Source organism: Pan troglodytes, chromosome 1 (assembly GCF_028858775.2).
Source record: "Pan troglodytes isolate AG18354 chromosome 1, NHGRI_mPanTro3-v2.0_pri, whole genome shotgun sequence".
Taxonomy (NCBI): Eukaryota; Metazoa; Chordata; class Mammalia; order Primates; family Hominidae; genus Pan; species Pan troglodytes.
In genome coordinates this window covers 163830286-163851736 of record NC_072398.2, presented here as the reverse complement: position 1 = coordinate 163851736, position 21451 = coordinate 163830286, and the positions used below count along the sequence as shown (strand labels likewise).

At 39.9% G+C, this 21451-nt stretch overlaps 2 protein-coding genes across 2 annotated transcripts in view; one reads left to right on the top strand and one right to left on the bottom strand.

Annotated features, from left to right (window-relative positions):
• Positions 1 to 6497, bottom strand: part of C1H1orf141 (chromosome 1 C1orf141 homolog) — a 49361-nt gene extending 42864 nt beyond the window's left edge. Inside the window, exon 1 of the mRNA XM_054684102.2 lies at positions 6135 to 6497. The gene's annotated coding sequence lies outside the window, so the exon portion shown is untranslated. The remainder of the gene's footprint in view (positions 1 to 6134) is intronic.
• The window catches only part of IL23R (interleukin 23 receptor), a 166565-nt gene continuing 148396 nt past the window's right edge, over positions 3283 to 21451 (top strand). The window contains exon 1 of the mRNA XM_016920445.4: positions 3283 to 3682. The gene's annotated coding sequence lies outside the window, so the exon portion shown is untranslated. The remainder of the gene's footprint in view (positions 3683 to 21451) is intronic.

The following is a 21451-nucleotide window of genomic DNA, read 5'->3' as shown; positions in this document are numbered from 1 at the left end:
ATAGCAGACTTGGCTGCACACACACATACCACTTAGCATTTTTATGAGACATAATGGAGATACACTGACATACATTCTGCTGTATTTACTGTATCCTAAGGAACCATTTGTCCTTATTGCTCACTTGTGTGAGCAGAAAATGCATTAAGGCCATGGGAATCATTTATTTTTAGAGCCATAATCTAAAAATGACTGACTTGAAAACAGCTTGTATTTAATTTAAAATGATGGGGAATTTCACAACATTGGTTAAATTTTAAGTCAGGGGTTGTTCATCATTCCAAGAATGTACCTTATCTGATGCATCAAAATAGGGGGAAAAGCTTTAAAAAACAGCACTTCAACATCTGTGAGAAGAAAAGGAAAAAAAGCACCAGAATTAATCATCACAAGTCTGTGCTAGTGGCAATGGCAAAACTGCGACAAAAAAAAAAAAAAAAAAGTATAGTTATGTAGCAATCCAAATTTGGCTAGAAATTGATATTAATAGTCAATGCATGAAAACACTGGAATCAATTTATTTCAAATATTTAAAAAACAAAAATACAATAATTAAAAGTAGAAGGTAGTTTGATTCTTTTCTGTTGCCCAGATTGGAGCACAGTGGTGTGATCATAGCCCACTGCAGCTTCAATCTCCTGTGCTCAAGTGGTTCTCCCACCTCAGCCTCCCTGGTAGCTAGGACTACAGGTGCATGCCACTATGCCAGGCTAATTTTTTTATTTTTATTTTTTTGTAAGGACAGGGGTCTCACTATGTTGCCAAGGCTAGTCTTGAACTTCTGGCCTCAAGTGATCCTCTTGCCTTTTTCTCCCAAAGTGCTGGGATTACAGATGTGAGTAGCCACTGCGACTGGCCAAGGTAACTTGATTCTATTATATTTTTTAAGCCATATACATTCAGGAACAATGGTTTGTATGGAATTGATAACTGAAATCTAGTTGATAGTGGTGATTTGTCTAAGATTGTTATAATACCTTCAGCTCAAAAATTTGCACAGAGGTGAAAATTAGCTTCTTAAGTAAAGAATTCAGTTCAGAAACTTTAGCTACTCATTAATCTTCAGTCAATAAAATTTGTAAAACATGAATCTTATGAAATTCTTAGAATATTATCATTATCTCAGTTAATGTTTATGGAACACGTTCTGCATGTCAGGTACTAGGCTACAACTTTAAAATAGTTCTAATTTCATCCTTTACTTTTCATTCTTAAACCTTAATTCGTATCTATGGAAAGGGTATTATCTTTGATTTTAGAAAAGACCTGACTGAAATTCAAAGAAACTATGTGATTTGCCCAGCATCTTATAATTAGTAATACAATTATTAATATAACACAAAGTACAAAATATTTTCTCTTTAATAACAAATGTTTGGTAAATGTACACAAAAAAGAATTCAAGTGGATTTTTTCCTAACTACTTTAATTGCTCTCAGTTAAATTCAGTATTTACTGAATGAGTTCATGAACCTATTATAGATAAATACTGGGTAAAGGAACCTAATGAATGTTTTATTTTAAAAGTATACAGATTTCTTAAAATATAAACTGTATACTATAAGAAGACAAAGAAAATAAAATCTGCAGACTTTTTCCTGCTTCCTTTGAAGTAGGCCAACTACAAAGTTAGAAAGCACATTCCCCAAAACTGCCCTTACTTCTGACACCAAGTTCAGGGGGCCGTCAAAACCCTGAATAGAACCCTCAGGTTTGATAATTTGCTAGAAAGACTCACAGACCTTACCGAAAGCTATTGTATTTAGGGTTATAGTTTATTACAGGGAAAGGTTACAGATTACAACTAGCCAAGGAAAGAAGTTCACAGGGCAGAGTCAGTCCCGAAATAACAAATGTGGAGCTTTTATTGTCCTCTTCCTGTGGAGTCAGGACAGGTTACTCCCTAGCATTGTTGAATGACAATGCACACATGGAGATCTGCCACCCAGGGAAGCTCACCCAATCATTGTGTTCAGAGTTTGTAGTGGGGCTTCATCACACAGGCATAATCGGTTGATTAACCACATGGTTAATCTCTATCTCCAAGTTGACGGATACCACGTGACCCAAAGCCCTTGCCTTAAGTCACATTGTTGATCTTTCTGGAGTGGCCAGTCCCTACTCTAAGACTATGCAGGTGTGGCCACCTCCCCATCCTAAATCACATTGTTAGACTATCCCATATGACTCAAGGTCTCCAGGCAAATAAAGCTCTTTCTATCAGGCATAACATTCCTAGGGCCCAGAGATTATATCTCAGAAGGCAAGGGCAAAGGCCGGACTTTCTTTTCTTTGGGCAAGAGAGTCTCTCCTATAAATTCTTTACTATATACCTACTAGGTTTAGAAAATATCAAAATTTGTACTTAATCATCCCCAAATGGTGAAAAGCCTGTGATTCTCCACCCCTGCCTTCTGTCCTCTCTTGAGAAAAGAGCATTTTTTTTTTCCCTTGCCCTGCACAAACCATGAAGCCTGGGAGAAGTGTCAGTATTCTTCACCATTCCTAATGTTCCTTTCACATCTTTAAGTTTCTTCTTCCATAGGAAAACCTGCCTCTTCTGAGGTTAATGACAACTATCTCCCCATACATATTTACTAACAAATTCCCAGGCATTTCTCACTTTTACAGATTTGGGGACTTTCTCAATGTTCCTTTCCATATGAAATCCATTAAGCCAATAGTTTTGCCTCAAAACTCATTATCTTTCCAGATTAAAGCTATCTTTACTTCATTATCCTCTAACTCTGAAATATTAAGCTCTAACAGGTCCTCTCTGATCACTACCTGTTATCCCTTCTGCCCATTACCTCTCTTATTCTAGATAATGTGCTAGTTGGTCACTTAATGACCTTCTGCCTCTTTTATTTGTGAATCCAATGGACGTCTTTCAGGTCCTATGTTACTTGACAATTCTTCTGAATTGGACACGTTTTACTTCTGGCTCTTTGAAACATTCCCTTCCCTTGGCTTCAATTACACAACTCTCTCCTACTTTTCTTCCTCGGCCTGCTGTAAATATCATTGTACCCTGGGATTCTTTCTTGTTTGTGTGTGTGTTTTTTTCTCCCTTTGTTTCCTTCCTAGGCTTGACATCCCCTTCAAAATTCAGTCAAGACCATGCAGCATAGAATATAGAACTTCTACCATCTGAGCCCATTCTATGTTGAACTGAGTTCTGATTGTCTTTCTAGCTTTATCTCAGCAAACCCATGGTACAGAAAGTGACTACCTTGTAACTTAATGGGAATTTTTACAAAGTTTTGGGCTTTTTATATCTGTGTCTTTTCATGCCGTTCCCTCAGCACAGGGACTTCAGAACTTCTGCAGCCCCCTGGTTCTAAGGATGGAGAAAGTTATCTATGTTAGGCCAATGAGATCACAACACCCTGACCACAGTGACTGGCTCAGGGAGAAGCAGGTGACTAATGGGAGGACAGTCAGGGCCCAGAAAATTTTATTCTGGGACTTTGAGCCTTCAGGGAAGAAGACTTCCTCTTCTAGTCTGCCTGTTATGACAATTTGAGCCTTATGCTACGGGAGCCACTATGAAGATCCTGAGAGTGGAGTCAATCCAGGGGAAGCAAACTGAGAGCTGGACCTGGGCAGTATCATTTGAGCCCAGGGTCAAGCAATCACTGAACTTAGAGCTACTCTAGACCTCTTCAGCTAACATGATCCAGTAAGTTCTCTTTGTGTATAAACCAGTCTGATTTATTTTTCTATAGAAGTAAGCCTAGAGACTGATAATATGCTCAACAAATATTTGTCAAATGAAAGGAAACCATAAAATGGATAGATTAACTATCTCAGAGGGCTGTTCTGAGAAGTAAATGATTTACCAGTCATTTACTTTTGCTAGGCCAAGCACAGTGCCTAGCAAAAAGCAGGTACATGAAACGTTCATTATGTTTCTATGCCTCCAGCACTCTCCCTGTCACCACACAGTCCACACAACATAGCTCAAAAACTGCTACCTGAACTTGATTATAAGTTCTAAGAAAACTCATATTCACAAAAATTTGACTTCTTCAGTCCTAGGCTTTTTCCCCATAAGTCTTTTTCTTCTATTAAAGACCACAACTTAATATTTACTTATGTTTTTAAAGATCACAACAGTAAACATATTCATTTGTATAGCATCTGCTACAGTTTGAATATTTGTCCCCTCCAAAGTCATGTTGAACTTTAATCTCCAGTGTGGCAGTATTGAGAGGTGAGGCCTTAATTTATATTTTTTAAAATAAAGATAAAGTCTTGCTATGTTGCCCAGGCTAGTTTCAAACTCCTGGACCCAAGGCATCCTCTACCTCAGCCTCTCCAGTAGCTGTCCTACAGGCAAGACCCACTGCACCCAGCTTGGTGGGGCCTTTAAAAGATTCTTGGGTCATAAGGGCAGAGCCCTTATGAATGGATTAATGAATTATGGGTTAACAGATTAATGGATTATCATGGGAGTGGGATTGGTGGTTTTATAAGAAAAGGAAGAGAAACCTAAGCGAGCAAGCGTAACCCCCTCACCATGTGATGCCCTGTGCCACCGTGGGACTCTGCAGAGACCTCCCAGCAGCAAGAAGGCCCTCACCAGATATGGCCTCTCAACCTGGCACTTCTCCATCTCCATAACTGTGAGAAATAATTCCTTTTCTTTATAAATTCCCCATTTTCAGATATTCTGTTACAAGCAACAGAAAACGGACTAAGATAGCATCTTGCAAGGCTTCACTTACTATACATGCAAAAGCAAAATATTTAAAGTAAAAAATTGTTAGATCTGACTTCATAAATATTTAAAATTTCTGTATGTCAAAAAAAGTCATTAAAAATGTAAGATAGGTTAAACTTGGAAATGTGTATAAACAAAGAGTATCTTAAAATTTTACAAATCACTAAGGACAAACACCATAATGAAAAAGAATGTATGCTGAATATAGTCACTTTACAAAAGAATACCTACAAATGATCATTAATTATGTCTTTGATGTTCAATGACATAGTCGAAGTCATGTACATTAAGCCAATAAAATATAATCTTTTTCTTATCATCTTGGCAAGCTGGGGAAAGGAAGAGAGAAAGATGCACATCTAGGCTCTACTGGTTGAACTGTACATTGTTAGGATGGGAATTTACAGTTTATGTAAAAACCTTCAAAAATGTATTAATCTTTGACTCAGCAATTTCACTTCCAAAAATTAATATTTAGAGATTAATCATAGAAATGAACAAAACTTGTAATGATGATTTTTATTTAATATTTTTTATAATGGTAAAAAATTTAAAAGTGGATAATAACATCTATCATCTATTTATTGAATTCTCACTTATTAGATTCATTATGTGTCAACTATTGCATTTTCACATACATTGTCTCATTTATTCTTCACTTTATAGATTAAAAAGTGAATTTAGAGATACTAAATATTCTGATCAAGATCATAAATCTAGTAAATGGCAGATTCAGAATTTAAACCCAGTTATATTTTTTTCCAAAGCCTATGATCTGAATTACTATTTTTAGATTTTCTTGTCAAAATTTTTGTCTAGCCATAGGATGATAAATATGATGCAGCTGTTACAAGAGGTATGAAGAAATACATAATAACATAGGAAAATGTGTATGATATTGTGTTAATTGAAGAAATTATAAGATTAGAAAGCTTTATACACAGAATGATTCTTTTAAGACACAGTATGAGTCTCTGTTCAAAGAAAAAGATCTGTAATAAAGCATCCTCAAAAGATAGTTATCTTAGGGTGGTAAAGTATATCTTGGAAATATTTTTCTACTTTGTATACTTTTGTATTTTCTAAATGCACAGACTAATTCATAGTAGAAACTATTAATGTATTATTTTTGCAGCCAACAATTTATTAAAACACTTCAACATGGCCAAAAGACTTTTTTCTTCTTGTGAGACTGGAAAAGTCAAAAGCCTCTTAAAAAAAAAAAAAGTTTGAAATTTCTTTCCACTGGGCACTCAAAAAAGTTTTTACAAGTCCGGTCCAGGGACTCATGTCTATAATCCCAACACTTTGGTAAGCTGAGGTGGGAGGATCATTTGAGGCCAGGAGATCAAGACCAGCCTAGGCAACACAGCAAGACCCCATCTCTACTAAAAATAAAAAAAATTACCTGGGTGTAGTGATGCATATCTGCAGTCCAGCTATTCAGGAGGCTGAGGTAGAAGGATCCCTTGAGCCCTGGAGGTTGAGGCTGCAGTGAGCTGAGATCACGCCACTGCACACCAGCCTGGGTGACAGAGTGTGCAGTGGGATAATTAAGGAATCAGAGAGACCGTGGCATTGAGGAGGAATTATTTAATTATTTAGGTGCACCGACCCAGTCGATTAACATCCAAAGGGCTGAGACCCGAACAGAGTTAAGCTACCTTTTAAGCATTTCGTGGGGCAGGGGGAGATTTGTGCAGGGGGAAGCGTATTACAGAAGCGAGAAACAAAGACAGTTATTCAATTAAGACATGCATTACATTATTTCTTACTTTTTAAGGAACAACATGTTTTATGACTTGAGATTATCTGTTTAGTGACCTTGCAGCTGCACAGCTAGAGAAACAGAGTCTTCACAATGGCTGGGAAAGGGAGAGATAAGGCTCACTAGCCACAGAAAAACAGGCAGTCAATTTTTAAAGGACTTCAGCTCTTTCTCTTCCTCAGGGGGAATTGGTTTTTCTTACATACAACTGAGTTTTCACTTACACATTTTAAAATTTCTTTTAATTCCTGTTCCAAGTGAGAACCTTTCTCAAAAAAGTAAAAGATAAAAAATTAAATTAAAAAGAACATTTTTATAAATTATATAAAGCTAAAAACTAAAACAATAATTTGGTGAGTTTAAAAGTAAAAGATAAACCAATGAAAAATGGAAAAACTCAGAGTGGATAAAAGAAAATTCTGTAGCCATCCCATTTTAAATGCTTCTCTACTCTTTATTCCAGTTTTGTGGCACTTTTACCTAAAGGAATGGCAGAAACATTTTTGTGTTATGCAGAGCTGAAGCCTCTCCCATTGGCCTGCTCTCACAGGTATTTTATAAATACAGCAACACAGAAATATATTTTTAAATTTATTTATTTTTTATTTTTTGAGACAGACTTTCACTCTTGTTGCCCAGGCTGGAGTGCAATGGTGTGATCTCAGCTCACTGCCACCTCCGCCTCCTGGGTTCAAGCGATTCTCCTGTCTCAGCCTTACGAGTAGCTGGGACCACAGGTGTGTGCCACCAAGCCTGGCCAATTTTTTTGTATTTTTAATAGAGATGGAGTTTCGCCATGTTGGCCAGGCTGGTCTCGAACTCCTGACCTCAGGTGATCTACCCACCTTGGCCTCCCAAAGTGCTAGGATTATAGGCATGAGCCACTGTGTCCGGCCTGGTCTACAAAATTTCATTACAGAATAAACCACTTTAATTGGACCTTGTGTTCAAGTATAACCTTACTTAATCTTCCCTATAGGTTTAAGAGGTAGGTATAACTATGCCTTCATAAATGAGACCACTGATTCTCAGAGAGATTAAATAACTTGACAACTTTCTTAGATAGTGAGAGATTAATTTTTTTTCATTTCGAAGCCCAAGATCTTTCCACTTCCTCTCACAGCGTAACAAAATCAAAGGCTATGCATGTGCTCCCCAAAGAAAACTTAGGGTAAATATCCTGTCTGTGACTCAAGACACATTTTACAAGTGGCTAAGAAAAAAATCTTTAGACTGTTCGAAAATGAGTAGCATGGCTTTTAACATAGTGCTGGGGAGGATTTTTGCTTTGAAAGTAAAATTAAAGGTGAATTGATAACGAATATATAAATATCATGACAAAGGGTACTATTGTCTTATTTTTGGCTCTCTCAAAAGCAGACCAAGCAAAAACAAGGATTTTGAGTATAAGGAGTTTATCTGGGAGGTGATCCCAGAAAGTGTGGTGAAGTGAAGCAAGGAAAGATGAAATGTCAATGCATTAATTAGTGGGTCACTGCTGTGGGAAACTGGGGCTCAATTTCTCAGAGTAGCATCTAAGAGTTGATGGAACTGATGTAGAACACAGTGCAGAATTGCCCCTTCAGTGGGTGAGGAGGCTGGAGTGCTTTTATTCAGCAAATCCCATCTATCATGAATTGATGGTTGTTTCTGGGACATTATGTCTCTGGCACTTCCAGCCTTCCCTACAAGTAGACTGAGCACACTCCTGAGACCAGAAACCATTCTTAGGCAGAGAGACACAGGTGCTTGAAGTAAGATGCCCTTGCATGTAAAAAATTTTTCTATGAAGCTGTAGGTGACCTTGAGAATGGACTGAGGGAATCTAGGCAGGACATCAGCAGAATATGCCACAGGGATCAATAATAAGTAAATGTGCGTTTGTGTGTGTATGTGTGTGCAGCTTGAATAGAATAAAATGCAATTTCATAAGTAGTTTCAAAAAGAGCAAAATGCAGAGAAAACTATGTTCTCTTACTTTTATAGACCCTTCTACCACTTGATGGCCCATACCAAAGTTTAGGTGCTTGAAACTAAAAAACAAATAAATAAAATAAAAAATAATAATGACTTGAAATGATGACAAATATTGATAATAGCTGCAAAACAACTTTCCCCAAATGTGCCCTTTTCCAGTTGATGGTGAAGCTACTGTTACTATATTGTGGGTTTTCAGAATGATTCTTTCTTTCAACGCTTGGCTTCTCCTTCAAATCCTGCCCATCTTGACACCTATTCTAGATTCACGAAATCATTACTACAGAGCAGCGAAGCTCTTGAATTAATGCCTAAACCACTTTCTTACTTTGTATGTCTCTTTACTTTTCACTGCTACTGGGGTCTGATTTGTCTCTTTTATATTGGCATTCCTTCTAGAAACAGGAAGATCCTTTTTAAAAAACAAATTTTGCAAGAGAAGAGTTGTTTTCCTAATTCAAATGTTGACCAAAAGGATTATTAATGCTGATAACTATAATCATTCTTCTGTATTCACGTCTTGTATTATAGTCACATGTCTTCTTAAGCTACTTAAAATGACTTATTTTAAAACCCCATGAACGAAATTTAATTGAAAGTTAATGTCAAATACCGTTATTATCTTTGAACTAAATGTGAAATTAAATATTGATAAATTTTCATTAATTCTAGAATGATTGATACTCTGTCAAAGTCCTCCTATAATTCCTTTGATTTCTCCTGACTGATTTGGTTGTAACTATGTGGGCTCTTTTTTTCTTCTAGCTTCTTAAATGCTGGTATTCTCCAGGGTTCTCCCTTCAGATTTCTATCTTCCCACAACCTATTCTCTTTCCCTACATAATCTCACCCATATCCAAAATTTAAGTTATCACCTACTTACTGATAATTCCTGGATTAATATTTCTCACTCTGATCTATCTCTGAAACTCCAGTTTCATTTTGTGATTGCTACCAAACATCTCCACTGGGGGTCCCACAGGCACTGCAAATTCAACATGTCTACATGTTAATTTATACTCCTTCCCAAACTTGCTCCATCTCAGCCCCCTTTTTCACTCTTCACCTAGTCGCTGAGAATGAAATACTGAATTGTTTAAATATGAATAATAGGTGGCTGGTGGCTCACACCTATAATCCCAACACTTTGGGAGGCCAAGGCAGGTGGATCACCTGAGGTCAGGGAGTTCAAGAACAGCCTGGCCAACATGCTGAAACCCCATTTCTACTTAAAATACAAAAAATTAGCCAGGCTTGGTGGTGGGCACCTGTAATTCCAGCTACTCAGGAGGCTGAGGCAGGAGGATCACTTGAACCCAGAAGACGGAGGTTGCAGTGAGCCCAAATTGCGCCACTGCCCTCCAGCCTGGGCAACAAGAGCAAAACCCTGTCTCAAATATGTACATAAAATATTGAATGTCTACCATACCCTAATATGGTAGGATGAATACTTAACACTAAGTATGAACTTAACACTAAGTATTTTGTGTAAATTAGCTAATTTAATTATCAAAAGAAGCCTGTTTTCTGTGCTCCTGTGCCCTCTTCCCACCTCTTTTCTGGTCCTCATACCATTGCATTGTTGCTGTTTGTTCCTATGTCTATGTTCATTTCAGTGACCATGTCATATTCACTTTAACATCTTCACTATTGTGCGGTGCTTGGCATACATTAGATAACTAAATATTTGTTGACCGAATTAATGAATATATAACTGAGTGAATAACATTTTAATAATAATATGTTTCCTGGATAGTCTACGGGGAAAACAGGATCATTAAAATAGTCACAAAACTGCATTCTCTGGCTGTGGTGGCTTGTTTACAAAATGGCCCCTAATGAACCATGCCTCCCAGTATCACGTATTCTTGTAGAAACCATTCCCACATTGAATCTGGGCTAGCTCTGTGGTTGGTTTCAATCAATAGAATGTGGCAGAAGTGATATTTTGTAGTTTCTAAGGTTGGGCTTCAGGTATCTACAGCTTCCAACTTCTCTCCTTTTGGGATATTTGTTTTTGGAAACCAACCAATATGCTGTGAGTAGCCCAAGGCACAGAGAAGCCATGTGGAGAAAAACTGAGGGTCAACAGCCCCAGCTGATTTCCCAGGTGCCAGTCAGCATGAACTCCCAGGCCTTTGAATGAGCCATCTTGAATATTCCAGACCATTTGAGTAACAGATGACTGCAGCCCTAGTCAACATCATGTAGGCCAAAAGAACTTCTCAGCTGAGCCCAGTCAATTCCTCTCCTACTGTGGCTTCATGTGATCATGTCTTATGTGCATGCAATATCAAAAGTGATAATTTTGTGGACTTGTAAAGTCTTTGCCACTGCCACAGTGCCTGTCGATGTCTATGCTAATGCCGCTGGTACCTGATGTTGAGGGTGCAGATCTCTACACTGGGGTGTGGTCTCAGGTTACCACAGAACTGTTGTCATGAATACTGCTGATCTGTTGCCCTTTAGAGTCTCACAGAGATCACTGTGAAACAGCCTTTAATATTTACCCATATTTTTATTGAACCCCCTTCACTCTAGGACTCAGGCCTGAATTCATGGGGACTGGTCCAATAAATAATATAAGTGATAGACAGACAGACAGAAATAGTGCTACACCCATAATCCTTACTCCTTTTATCCTGGCCCATTATCTTTAAGGCATGCGTCTGTGCCATGGCATTCTCTTCCCTTGGATTCAAGTCTTTGCAAGAAAACTCCAAGGTATTTCATGTAATCAGATCCAAGAATATGAACCCTACCAGATCTTTAGACATGCCCAGAGAAGACCGAAACCAAGATGTTCAACATGTCCAGACAAGTAAATCTAAGACTACAGACATTTATCAGTGCAGGATACCTCCCCTATCTTCACCATTATCTGCTAACAGCTATACCCTTCTTCTTGGAGAAATTGCTCTTCCGCCTTTCCAAGTAGTTGTGGTTGGACTGCTGGTTATAGTACATCACTCCACTCCGGTCCATAGGGATGGGCACATGATCTTGTTCTGGTCAATCATAGAACTTCAGTTCTCTAGGGAAAGGAATTGTTCTAACGGGTGAGTACAGGCCCCAAGACAGAACATTCAGAGTCCTTCTCTGAGATTTTTTTTTTTCTAGGAAGGGACTCTTTCTTGAGTGAGAAGGTTGTAATCCTGGGCTTCCATGGGGCAAACACCTAGAGGAGACAATGAGGCCAAAAAGACTTAAGCAGATGAGAGGTGGATGTTGCAAGCAAGAGTGAGTGCTGGTTCTGTCAAGTCTGAAGTTTCTCTCCCTGACATACCTGAAGTTACCTGCTCCCCACAGAAATTCCGTCAGTTCCATAACAGGCCCCATTCTTCTTCCATTAATTCCCATTTTTTCACATAGTGAGTTTGAGTTGAATTTCTGTCAGTTACAATTAAAAAAACTTTGGACTATTGCAAATATAAGCACAATAGAAGGATAGAAATACTTTTTCTGGCTGGATGTGGTGGCTCACACCTGTAATCCCAGCACTTTGGGAGGCCGAGGCAGGTGTATCACCTGAGGTCGGGAGTTCGAGACCAGCCTGGCCAACATGGTGAAAGCCTGTCTCTATCAAAAACTACAAAAATTAGCCAGACGTGTTGGCAGGCACCTGTAATCCCAGCTACTCAGGAGGCTGAGGCAGGATAATAGCTTAAACTTGGGAAGCAGAGGTTGCAGTGAGCCGAGATCATGCATGCCACTGCACTCCAGCCTGGGCGACAGAGCAGACTCTGTCAAAAAAAAATAAAAAGATTGTAGGGGCTAACTAGTTATCTCGTACTGCTCTCTCTAGCATTTTGGAACTGATAAAATCTACTAGCTACTTCATTTTACTGTGTTTGTATCCAATGTAATAATACTACATTGGATACCTATTACTTTGTTTACCCGACATCCCTTTGTTACTGGCGGGTCTTTGTTCTTAGAGCTCCCAAGATGGGGTAAGCCACTTCCAAGATGGTGGCAAGCCTTTTGTTCTCTGACCTGGGGTTCTTGGCCTCATGGATTCTAAGGAATGGAACCTTGAGCCATGTGGTGAGTGTTATAGCTCTATTAGAAGCCGTGGGTCACGGAAGAGAACCGTGGAACCCAGCCACTAGTGTTCAGCTCGATTGGGATGAACCTGGGCACTTAGCCGTGCAGGAACAATGGCGAGCCTCTAGCCCGATCCACAGCGGCGATGGGCGCCTCGCTGGGTCAGAAACGCAGTGTACACCCTGCCGGATCCGGAGGGGTGGAAGTCAGTGGTGGGTCTGCGACAACGGCAATCAGCAGTAGTGGACGGCGAGCGAAAGCTCAGCTCCAGCCAGAACAAACGTGGACCAGAAGGGTGTGCAGTTGCAAGATTTAATAGAGTGAAAACAGAGCTCCCATAGAAGGGGAGGGGACCCAAAGGGGGTTTCCCCTGCCCGCTGGAATTCCTGGGTTTATATCCCAATCATTGTCCCTCCCCCTATGCGCTCAGGCGATAGATGATTTGACTATTTCTTTACCTCCTGCTTTTAGCCTAATTGGTATTTTAGTGAGCCCTCTTTACTACCTGATGGGTCAGGTGTGAGCTGAGTTACAAGCCTCGTGTTTGAAGGTGGGTGTGGTCACCTTCCACAGCTAGGCTTAGGAATTCTTAGTCGGCCTAGGGAATCCAGCTAGTCCTGTCTCTCACTATCTTCTGAGAATTATTTCTCACATTAACCCTTTGTGGTAGATTAAAAGATTGGCGCTACCCTTCCTGCTTCCCTGTCCCCCACTTTAACAATAGCTTCACTGTGGGCAGAAGGTATTTCTTTCCCCTTGACTTAGTGTCCAGTCATGTGACTTTCTTTGACCAATGGCTTGGTCAGGCAGTAGCAGCAGTGTTAGAACGGCTCTGAACCTAAACTTCAGAGGCTCTTGTGTTCCCTGTCTAGCTTAGGGGCCCAGGAGGAGTGAGATCTGGGTTCCTAAGACCCACTATTCCACTAGAATGGAGTACAGCCACTCTAGTCATCACTGCCTGGCAGAGCTGCCCTAGCCAACCGTCAGATCCGTGAAAATGAATGATAGTGGTGTTAAACCACTAGTTGGGGCACTTTGTTATAGAACATTGTAGTGATAATAACCTAACTGATATACCTCCCACCCCAGCCCACTCACTCCCAATCATGGGGTTCCCACACAATTTACCAGGTTCTTCTTATACTATCAGATCCTCTTTCCTGTCATCAGTTAGTCCAGAGGCTGAATGGGCCCCTGGGAGCTCTTCTTAGCCTTTTGTACTTGGAGGGGGAGCATTGGGCACTCTTTCTTGTGGCAGAAAGTCTGAAATGTGAGACCTGGGAGTTGTTAGCCTCGTTGGCCACCCCGTGGGGAAAGCAGATTTGCAGTGAGAAAGAAGTCAGGAGGTGGAGAGTGACACCTAGGGGCTTTTTAGAGTTCCTAGCTGCAGTTATTCCACACTTCAGCTTGAACCTCCGTGACCTGTCTCGGCTTCTCCTTGGCTCTTAATCGCATTTTGCTTCTCTTATTCCCCTTTTTTTCTGTTGTAATCTTTCTGAAGAACAGGGCAGGGTCTCATTCACGTTTGTATTTCCCGAAGTACTCTATCAAGTGTCTTACATGTTATAGACACTCAATAAATACTTGTGGAATTAAAGTGGTCCCCCTGCCCAAATCCCTGAGTTAGAACTAGATCCTCCTCCTTTGTCTGAACATGTCCATATGTACTCTAAGCTACCTACTTTATACTGGAGGTTCATTTTTCAATCATTTCCCATAATTTGACTAAAATTAAATCCGTAAGTTGAAATTGGATGAATGACCCAGTAAGCTAGTTTTTTAAAGTTCAGAGTATTTGCTGTTGAAAAACCAACAAGTTGAATTTATTATCCTTTAGGTTAAGGTCTATTTTAGTCTCAAGATTCCATAGTTTCATGGTATATACAGTTAACTACTTTTCCAATCATAAATACAAAAATTTTCTGGTAACCCTCTTAAGGAGAGTTAGTCGAAAAATTGCTTTGGCTCTGAGTTGCTCAGCTAAAAAGAAAAAGAAATGCCTAGGTTTATTTTTCCTGATATCTTTACATAGGAATTTTCTGGGCTCAGTCCTAGAACTTCTTTCCTTTTCTATCTATAGTCTATATCTAATTTCTTGGTAATCCCATTCATGCTTGTGGCTTTAAATTTCATCTATATGCAGATGACACTCAAATTTATATATCCAGCTTGGTCTCTCCTCTGAATTCCAGATTCATATGACCCAACCAATTCAACATCTTATCTAGATAACAGGCATTTTGAACTTTTTTTTTTTTTTTTTTTACTTTAAGTTCCAGGATAAATGTGCAGGACGTGCAGGTTCATTACATAGGTATACATTTGCCATGGTGGTTTGCTGCAACTATCAACCCGTCATCTAGATTTTAAGCCCTGCATGCATTAGGTATTTGTCCTAATGCTCTCCCTCCCCTTGCTCCCCACCTTCTGACAGGTCCCGGTGTGTGTTGTTCCCCTCCCTGTGTCTATGTGTTGTCATTGTTCAACTCCCACTTATGAGTGAGAACATGTGGTGTTTGGTTTTCTGTTCTTGTGTTAGTTAGCTGAAAATGATGGCTTCCAGCTCCATCCATGTCCCTGCAAAGGACATGATCTCATTTTCTTTTATGGCTGCACGTTCTGCACATGTATCCTGGAACTTAAAGTAAAAAAAAAAAAAAAAAGGTTTGAAATGCCTGTTATCGAGATAGAGATGTTGAATCAGTTGGGTCATATGAACCTGGAATTCAGAGAAGAGATCAAGCTGGATATAGAAATTTGAGTGTCATCTCCATATAGATGGAATTTAAAGCCACAAAGTATTCCATGGTGTATATGTACCACATTTTCTTTATCCAGTCTATCATTGATGGGCATTTGGGTTGGTTCCATGTTTTGCTGTTATAAATAGTGCTGCAATAAACATATGTATGTGCACGTATCTTTGTAGTAGAATTATTTATATTCTTTTGAGTATCTACCTAGTAATGAGATGCTGGGTCAAATGGTATTTCTGGCTCTAGATCCTTGAGGAATCGCCACACTGTCTTCCACGATGGTTGAACTAATTGACATTCTCACCAACAGTGTGAAAGCGTTCCTATTTCTCCGCAGCCTCACCAGCATCTATTGTTTCTTGACTTTTTAATGATCACCATTCTGACTGGTGTGTGATGGTAACTCATTGTGGTTTTGATTTGCATTTCTCTACAGATCAGTGGTGATGTGCTTTTTTTCATGTTTGTTGGCTGCATAAATGTCTTCTTTTGAGAAATGTCTGTTCATATGCTTTGACCACTTTTTGAGGGGGTTGGTTTTTTCTTGTAAATTTGTATAAGTTCCTTGTAGATTCTGGATATTAGACCTTTGTCAGATGGGTAGCTTGCAAAAATTTTCTCACATTCTGTAGGTTGCCTGTTCACTCTGATGCTAGTTTCTTTTGCTGTGCAGAAGATCTTTAGTTTAATTAGATCCCATTTGTCAATTTTGGCTTTTGTTGCAATTGCTTTGGGTGTTTTCATCATGAAGTCTTTGCCCATGCCTATGTCCTGAATGGTATTGCCTAGGTTTTCTTCTAGGGTTTTTATGGTTTCAGGTTTTATATTTTAAGTCTTTAGTCCATCTTGAGTTAATTTTCATATAAGGTGTAAGGAAAGGGTCCAGTTTCAATTTTCTGCATATGGCTAGCCAGCTTTTCCAGCATCATTTATTAAATAGGGAATCCTTTCCCCATTGCTTATTTTTGTCACGTTTGTCGAAGATCAGATGGTTGTAGATGTGTGGTGTTGTTTCTGAGGTCTCTGTTCTGTTCCATTGGTCTGTATGTCTATATGTCTACTGTTTTTGTAGCAGTAGAATGCTGTTTTGGTTACTGTAGCCTTGTAGTGTAGTTTGAAGTCAGGTAGTGTGATGCCTCCAGCTTTGTTCTTTTTGCTTAGGATTGTCTTGGCTATAAGGGCTCTTTTTTGGTTCCATATGAAATTTAAAGTAGTTTTTTCTAATTCTGCAAAGAATGTAAATGGTAGTTTGATGGGAATAGGCTTGAATCTATAAATTACTTTGGGCACTATGGTTATTTTCACAATATTGATTCTTCCTATCCATGAGGATGGAATGTTTTTCCATTTGTTTGTGTTCTCTCTAATTTCCTTGAGCAGTGGTTTGCAGTTCTCCTTGAAGAGGTCCTTCATGTCCCTTGTAAGCTGTATTCCTAGGTATTTTATTACCTTTGCAGCAATTGTGAATGGGACTTCATTTATGATTTGGCTCTCTGCTTGTCTATTGTTGGTGTGTAGGAATGCTTGTGATTTTGATCGATTTTGTATCCTGAGACTGCTGAAGTTGGTTATCAGCTTAAGGAGTTTTTGGGCAGAGACGATGGGGTTTTCTAAATATACAAACATGTCATCTGCAAACAGACAATTTGACTTCCTCTCTTCCTATTTGAATACTTTTATATCTTTCTCTTGCCTGATTTCCCTGGCCAGAACTTCCAATACTATGTTGAATTGGAGTGGTGAGAGAGGGCATCCTTGTCTTGTGCCGGTTTCCAAGGGAATGATTCCAGCTTTTACTCATTCAGTATGGTATTGGCTATGGGTTGTCATAAACAGCTCTTATTATTTTGAGATATTCCATCAATGCCTAGTTTATTGAGAGTTTTTAACATGAAGGGATGTTGAATTTTATCAAAGGCCTTTTCTGCATCTATTGAGATAATCATGTGGTTCTTTTCATTGGTTCTGTTTATGTGATGGGTTACATTTATTGATTTGTGTATATTGAACCAGCCTAGCATCCCAGGGATGAAGCCAACTTGATCGTGGTGGATAAGCTTTTTGATGTGCTACTGGATTCGGTTTGCCAGTATTTAATTGAGGATTTTCGCATTGATGTTCATCAGGGATATTGGCCTGAGGTTTTCTTTTTTTGTTGTGTCTCTGCCAGGTTTTGGTATCAGGATGATGCTGGCCTCATAAAATAAGTTGCAGAGGAGTTCCTCCTTTTCAATTGTCTGGAGCAGTTTCAGAAGGAATGGTAGCAGCTCCTCTTTGTACTGCTGATAGAATTTGGCTGTGAATCCATCTGGTCCTGGGCTTTTTTTGGTTGGTAGCCTATTAGTTGCTGCCTCAATTTCAGAACTTCTTGTTGGTCTATCCAGGGATTTGATTTCTTCCTAGTTTAGTTTTGGGAGGTGTATGTGTCAAGAAATGTATCCATTTCTTCTAGATTTTCTAGTTTATTTGCGTAGAGGTGTTTATAGTATTCCCTGATGGTAGTTTGTATTTCTGTGGGGTCAGTGGTGATATCCCCTTTATCATTTTTTATTGTGTCTATTTGACTCTTCTCTCTTTTCTTCTTTATTACTCTGGCTAGCTAGCGGTCTATTTTGTTAATTTTTCAGAAAATCAGCTCCTGGATTCATCGATTTTTTGAAGGGTTTTTCGTGTCTCTATCTCCTTCAGTTCTGCTCTGATCTTAGTTATTTCTCGTCTTCTGCTAGCTTTTGAATTTGTTTGCTCTTGCTTCTCTAGTTCTTTTAATTGTGATGTTAAGGTGATGATTTGAGATCTTTCCAGCTTTGTGATGTGGGCATTTAGTCCTGTAAATTTCCCTCTAAACACTGGTTTAGCGGTGTCCCAGAGATTCTGGTACATTGTCTCTCTGTTCTCATTGGGTTCAAAGAACTTCTTAATTTCTGCCTCAATTTTGTTATTTACCCAAGAGTCATTCAGGAGCAGGTTGTTCAGTTTCCATGTAGTGTGTGGTTTTGAGTGAGTTTCTTTTCTTTTTTTTTGAGATGGAGTCTCGCTCTGTCACCCAGGCTGGAGTGCAGTGGCACAATTTCGGCTCACTGCAAGCTCCGCCTCCCAGGTTCACGCCATTCTCCTGCCTCAGTCTCCCGAGTAGCTGGGACTACAGGCGCCTGCCACCAAGCCCAGCTAATTTTTTTTGTATGTTTTAGTGGAGACAGGGTTTCACCATGTTAGTCAGGATGGTCTCGCTCTCCTGACCTCGTGATCTGCCCGCTTCATTCTCCCAAAGTGCTGGGATTACAGGCGTGAGCCACTGCGCCCGGCCTTGAGTAAGTTTCTTAATCCTGAGTTCTAATTTGATCGCACTGTGGTCTGAGAGACTGTTTGTTATGATTTAAGTTCTTTTGCCTTGCTGAGGAGTGTTTTACTTCCAATTATGTGGTCTATTTTAGAATAAGTGTCATGTGGCACTGAGAAGAATGTATATTCTGTTGATTAGGGATGGAGAGTTCTTTAGATGTCTATTAGGTGCACTTGATCTGGAGCTGAGTTCAAGTCCTGAATATCCTTGTTAATTCTCTGTCTCGTTGATCTGTCTAATAGTGACAGTGGGGTGTTAAAGTCTCCCAGTATTATTGTGTGGGAGTCTAAGTCTCTCTGTAAGTCTCTAAGAACTTGCTTTATGAATCTGGATGCTCCTATATTGGGTGCATATATATTTAGGATAGTTAGCTCTTCTTGTTGTATTGATCCCTTTACCATTATGTAATGCCCTTCTCTGTCTTTTTTTTATTTTTGTTGGTTTAAAGTCTGTTTTATTAGAAACTAGGATTGCAAGCCCTGCCTTTTTAAATTTTATTTTATTTTATTATTTATTATTTATTTTTTTGCTTTCCGTTTGCTTGGTAAATAATCCTCCATCCCTTTATTTTGAGCCAATGTGTCTTTGCATGTGAGATGGGTCTCCTGAATACAGCACACCAATGGGTCTTGACTCTTTATCCAATTTGCCAGTCTGTGTCTTTTAATTGGGGCATTTAGCCCATTTACATTTAAAGTTAATATTGTTATGTGTGAATTTGATCCTGTCATCATGATGATAGCTGGTTATTTTGCAAGTTAGTTGATGCAGTTTCTTTATAGTGTCATTGGTCTTTATATTTTGGCATGTTTTTGTAGTGGCTGGTACTGGTTTTTTTCTTTCCATATTCAGTGCTTCCTTCAGGAGCTCTTGTAAGACAGGCCTGGTGTTAACGAAATTCCTTAGCATTTGCTTGTCTGGAAATGATTTTATTTCCCCTTTACTTATGAAGCTTAGTTTGGCTGGATATGAAATTCTGGGTTGAAAATTCTTTTCTTTAAGAATGTTGAATACTGGCCCCCACTCTCTTCTGGCTTGTAGAGTTTCTGCTGAGAGATCTGCTGTTAGTCTGATGGGCTTCCCTTTGTAGGTGACCTGGCCTTTCTCTCTGGCTGCCCTTAACAGTTTTTCCTTCATTTTGACCTTGGAGAATCTGATGATTATGTGTTTGGGGATTGATCTTCTCATGGAGTATCTTAGTGGTGCTCTCTGTATTTCCTGAATGTGAATGTTGGCCTGTCTTGCTAGGTTGGGGAAGTTCTCCTGGATAACATCCTGAAATATGTTTTCCAGCTTGGTTCCATTCTCCCTGTCTCTTTCAGGTACTCCAGTCAATCATAGGTTCGGTCTTCTTACATAGTCCCATATTTTTTGGAGGCTTTGTTCATTCCTTTTCATTCTTTTTTCTCTAATCTTGTCTGTGTGTCTTATTTCAGCAAGGTGGTCTTCAAACTCCGATATCCTTTCTTCCACTTGATTGATTCAGCTATCGATACTTGTGTATGCTTCATTAAGTTCTCATGCTGTGTTTTTCAGCTCCATCACATCATTTATGTTCCTCTCTAAACTGGTTATCCTAGTTAGCAGCTCCTGTAAACTTTTATCAAGGTTCTTAGCTTCTTTGCATTGGGTTAGAACGTGCTCCTTTATCTTGGCAGTTTGTTATTATCCAACTTCTAAAGCCTACTTCTGTCAATTCTTCCATCTCATGCTCTGTTCAGTTCTGCGCCCTTACTGAAAAGGCGCTGTGATCATTTGGAAGATAAGAGGCATTCTGGTTTTGGAAGAGTCAGTGATTTTGCACAGGTTTTTCCTCATCTTCATGGATTTATCTACCTTTGATCTTTGAAGCTGATGACCTTTGGATAGGGTTTTTGTGGGGGCATCTTTTTTGTTGATATTGTTGTTGTTGTTGTTGTTTTCTGTTTGTTAGTTTTTCTTCTAACAGTCAGGTCCCTCTTCTGCAGGTCTGCTGCAGTTTGCTGGAGGTCCACTCCAGACTCTATTCTCCTGGGTATCACCAGTGGAGACTGCAGAACAGCAAAGATTGCTCCCTGTTCCTTCCTCTGGAAGCTTTGTCCCAGAGGGGCACCAGCCTGATGCCAGCCAGAGCTCTCCTGTATGAGGTGTCTGTCGACCCCCGTTGGGAGGTCTCTCCGAGTCAGGAGGCACAGGGGTCAGTGATTCACTTGAGGAGGCAGTCTGTCCCTCAGCAAAGCTGGTGCTCTGTGCTGGGAGAATTCCTTTTGTCAGGATCCGCCACTCTCTTCAGAGCCAGCAGACAGGAAAGATTAAGTCTGCTGAAACTGTGACTGCAGCTGTCCCCTCCCTCCAGGTGTTCTGTCCCAGGGAGAAGATGAGAGTTCTGTCTACAAGCCCCTGACTGGAGCTGCTGTATTTCCTGCAAAGATGCCTTGCCCAATGAGGAGGAATCTAGAGAAGCAGCCTGGCCACAGTCGCTTTGCTGCACCTTGGTGAATTCCGTCTAGTCCAAACCTCCCAGTCTCCTTAGGGCTGTTAGGGGAAAACCGCTTTCTAAAGCCACAGTAATGGCAGCTGCCCCTCCATGCACCAAACTGATCATCCCAAGGCAGACTCCAGACTGTTGTAATGGCAGTGAGAATTTAAAGCCAGTGGTTTTTAGCTTGCTGGGCTCCATGGGAGTGGGACCTGCTGAGCGAGACCACTTGGCTCCCTGGCTTCAGCCCCCTTTCCAGGGCAGTGGATGGTTCTCCTGTCTCACTGGCATTCCACACACTGCTGGAGTATGAACAAACTCCTGCAGCTCAGTTCCTGCTCAAACAGCCGCCAGGTTTTGTGCCTGAAACCCAGGGCCC